Source organism: Gekko japonicus, unplaced genomic scaffold (assembly GCF_001447785.1).
Source record: "Gekko japonicus isolate JY-2015 unplaced genomic scaffold, Gekko_japonicus_V1.1 scaffold660, whole genome shotgun sequence".
Taxonomy (NCBI): Eukaryota; Metazoa; Chordata; class Lepidosauria; order Squamata; family Gekkonidae; genus Gekko; species Gekko japonicus.
Window position 1 is genome coordinate 434,779 of NW_015159728.1, and position 4,025 is coordinate 438,803.

Here is a 4,025-nt window from a genome sequence, read left to right on the forward strand (position 1 = left end):
GATGGGACAGAGTTGCTCCTGAAAGTGGCTCTGTAGATTTACTCCTATGAATCCTGTGCTTCAGCTAAGGTGGCCAACCCTGCTACACTGGAGTAACTAGCCCGTGTCCAATGCTTTCTTGGTAGAAGCGTGGAGAGTAAGCAAAAAAAGCCGCCGTACAAAAAGAGGATGGAAATCATCACATTGGTGCCTGCGGATTGCTGAGAAAAGGACCAAATGTATCCACATTTATGAGTGCTGCTGCCTTCGCCCTCTATAAGTATCCAACATTTGTTAAGTTTGTTTGCTTGGCTCCCATAGCTGCGGTGGCTCAAGTGGTTAAGACGCTGAACTGCAGACTGTGGAAGGTCGGTAGTTCAGCAGTTCGAGACCTGAGTGTGCTGCACGAGGGAGTGAGCTCCCATGGCATCGGCAACATTTTGTTGCGGGTCTCCACTTGTATAGCCAAATGTGGGCCTCCAAGGCTCTTTGAGGAGGAAATTCCCTCCCCTCCCTTTGTCACCAGGCCCAGCATGACTCCTGAGCTGCTCTGCCACTGGCATGCCCAGCGTGATTCCTGGGCTGCACCACCACTGCCACTGGGCCCAGCAGGGCTCCCAGGCTGCACTGCTGGGCCCACTAGGGCTCCTGGGCTACATTGGGCTGTGCCACCAGCACGCCCAATGCAACTCCCAGTTAGAGCTTCAGAGCAGGATGTAGGAGGCCCTGGTTCAGATCTTCATCTTGCTGTGGAAGCTCACTGGGTGATTTTGAACCAGTCACATACTTTTAGCCTAACCTACCTCACAGAGTTTTTGTGAAGGTAAAAAGGAGGAGAGGAGAATAATGTAAGCTGCTTTGGGCCCCACTGTGAAGAAAGTTGGGGATATAAATGAAGTAAATAAATAATAAATATAGCTGTAGATGGGAGACAGATAAAAGGCAGGTTGGGCAGTGACTGAGAAGCAGCAAAAGGGGAGAGGAAATGGGAGTTGCCAGGAGGAGGGAAGGAGAAAATCGTCTCAGGAGGAGGATACAGGGGAAAGTGAGGTGCCACCCCACAAGGGCAACGACTGCAGTTTTACAAAATAGAAAATGCAGCTAGAAGCACTGCATAAGAGAGACCATTTGATAAGCAGGCAGTGAGGGCTATTAAAGTGGAGCAGGCAGTGAGGGCTATTAAAGACATCAAGGCCACCACCCTAATAATGAGATCCAGAGTGGTGTAGTGGTTAGAGTGTCAGACTAAGGATCTGGGAGACCAGGTTCAAATCTCTCTTCTGTCATGGAAGTTTGCTAGGTGACCTTGGGCCAGTCATACGCTTTCAGCCTAACTGACCTCACAGGGTTGTCGTGAAGATTACCTAGGAGGAGAGGCGAATGAAGTAAGTGGGGTATAAATAAAGTAAAATAAATAATGAATAGTGACAACTGTAACTGAAAGGCAGAGAAAGCATGTAAAAAACAAATGTCCTCAGGCCAGCAGGAAGCAACCGAGTGCATTTAATGACAGAGACAAGAACAATACAGAAAACTTGCTCAGAACCTTTAAAGTAACACAATCTGAAAATGAAGCTTCATTCTAAGGGGAGCTTCATGTCAAGTGATGTGACTTCTTTTCAAAGCTCGAGAAAGAACAAAATGATAAAGTTTATCTCGGTAATGACAACGTCTTAAAGCTGAAGTGAAGGGGGAAGGAGTGCTGTACTGCAAATCACCAGAAGGGGGAGACAATACCATTCTGATAAAAGATGTTCTCTGGGTACCAGAATGTATGCGCGGAATAATATAAATAAGCAAATCAGTATATAAAGTCTTCAGAGTGTTGTTTGAATAAGACAAGTGCCTAGTTACTGCAGACAGTGTAGTATATGCTGCTGGAAAGGCGTTTTTAATCTGAATGACCCAAGAGAAAAGGCAAATTGCATAAAGTTCTGCTCCAAAGATAACTGCATTTATCTCTGGCACCACAGAATTTTGTTTTAGATACATTAATGCCATACAAACCGTCGCCTCAGAAACGACCCCGCAGCCTCTCCTTGGAGATCTAGGATCCTTCCATACATTTCTGTTACTGTGTATGGTGAGCCTCTGCGGGAAGACTGTACTCAGCAGGAGGCTTCATAAGGTGCTTGCTCCACTCCTCTGCATTATCACGTGGCTTTATTTACATTCACTTTCCAAGACCGGTAAAGACCCAAGTGAAAGGTTAGATATTTTGGAGAAAGCCCCTCTCACCATCAGAGCATTGTGTTTAATGCCTTGCCAGTTGCACCTGGAGTCTGAATGCACACATTTTAGCCTTGAACTGCTACTGAGCATGGTCCCCACCCCTGCAGAAGTGATTTAAGCAAGAAAGAGAGAGATGAATATCTCTTTCCTTTACAGTGCAATGGAGAGAGAGAGACAGACAAACAGACAGACAGACTAATTATGCCAGCTCCCCTCCTTCCTTCCCCTCCCACTATAGCACACTTAACCTTTTAAGCCTGCTTGCGGGGAGGGCAGGGTATAAATCAAAATAATAAATAAATAAATAAATGCCAGGATGCAGTGGTCTCTGATGCACAGGGTCGCTTTGAAGATTGTATAGCTGTGCCCCGTAATTCCCACCCTCTGCAGTCTGCAGGAGATGCTCTGTGAGTGAAGAGGGGAGCTTGAAATCTCCTTCCCCCCCTCTCTCTGAAAAAGAAATATGGGGGCGGGGGTTTAAAAAGCCGTTTGTGGGGAGGGCGGGGTATAAATTGAATTAATAAAATAACATTAATAAAATAAAACCCAAAATGATAAAAGGAGAGTCTGTAGGTAAGTGGCTGTTGATAGGCAACCATAGCTTTCCAGGCTAGGTTCTATTAACAAAAGGCAGGGGGAGGGGTCAGGGCTCAAGGAATTCATTGGGGCCAGACCTAGGAAGGGTTGTTAGCTCCAGGTTAGGAAATTCCTAGAGCTGTTGTGGTCGATTCTGAGGAGGGCAGGGTTTGGGGAGAGAAGAGGCCTCAGCCAGATATAATGCCACGGAATCCACCCTCCAAAGCAACCATTTTCTCAACTTAGGGGAACAGATCTGAGTCATCTGGAGTTCAGTTGTAATTTTGGAGATGTCCAGGCCCCACCTTGAGGCTGGCAACCCAAGGCCTTGCAACAACCTCTTGGTGATTTGATACCACCCAATACTTGAATATTTGGTGGGTGGAGCCTGGGAAGGATGGGGTTTGAGCAGGGGAGGCACCTCAGAAGAGTATAATGCCATAGATTCCACCCTCCAAAGCAGCCATTTCCTCCATGAGAACTAGGGTTACCAGCCTTCAGGTGGGGGCTGGAGATCACGCAGAATTACTACTGCTCTCCAGATGACAGAGATCAATTCCCCTGGAGAAAATGGCTGCTTTAGAGGGTAGACTGTATGGCATTACACCCTGCTGAAGTCACTTCCCTCCGCAAACCTTGCCTCCCAAGTCTCCACCCCCAAATTTCCAGGAATTTCCCAACCTGGATCTGGCAACCCTAAGAAAAAGGGGAGAGGCTATGGGGGCTTTCAGGAAAAGGGAAGAGGAAATAGTGGGGAGGGGGAAAATGAGGTGCCTCCCACAAGTCCTTGCGGGTTCCCACTTGTATATTCTAACAGTCAAATTAGCCAAATCTGAGGATACATATTTCTGGTGGTTGGAGCTGTGAATGGGCAAGACACTTTTTATACAAACCTGAAAAATGCCCCAAGTTTGCAGAAAAATCTGAAATCTAAAAAAAATACATGGGGTTTAAAAAAAAAAAAATTCTAAAAGGAACACCTGTAGCTTTAAGAAACAGAAGCCCTCAATGGCTACTGCTAGGCAATCACAGCATTCGAGGTTCAGTTTTTGTCAGTAAAAGGCAGGGGGTGGGGGCAGGACCCTTTCCAGGGCAATTTTGGCCTTTGAAGGAGGACTCATTGGGCCAGGCTACCTGCTACTACCTGACGTGTATGACTAACCTAGGCCTGGCTGCTTGCTACTATTCAATAGCAGTCACCCTATGAAAACCAGTGTGGTGTAATGGTTAGAGCTTCA